This window comes from Fulmarus glacialis, unplaced genomic scaffold (genome assembly GCF_000690835.1).
Source record: "Fulmarus glacialis isolate BGI_N327 unplaced genomic scaffold, ASM69083v1 scaffold44162, whole genome shotgun sequence".
NCBI classification, from domain to species: Eukaryota; Metazoa; Chordata; class Aves; order Procellariiformes; family Procellariidae; genus Fulmarus; species Fulmarus glacialis.
The window spans coordinates 1-307 of record NW_009199289.1 but is presented as its reverse complement, the minus strand read 5'-3'; positions in this window follow the sequence as shown (position 1 = coordinate 307).

The window sequence follows — 307 nt, the reverse complement described above, 5'->3', positions numbered from 1 at the left end:
AGGGAGCCACGCTGGCCGCAGACCTGCTGGAGCTCACCATCACTGCAAAGTTGCTTTTAGAGAGCTGCTTTACTGGCGTGAGAGGGACACTACATGCCTTGCTGGTTAAGGGCAGGAAGATTATGCTTTTGGGGTTATTTTATTGACCTTCAGATGATCCCGCAGGGCAGCTGCCGAGGGCTGGATCCCCCGCGCTGAGGTGACTCCAGCCCTGTCCCTGGGGACCTCTCTCCTCCCCACACGCCGCCGTGCCCCTTCCCCTCACAGAGCGCCCCAAACCTGCCCCCGGCGACACCGCGCCACGCCC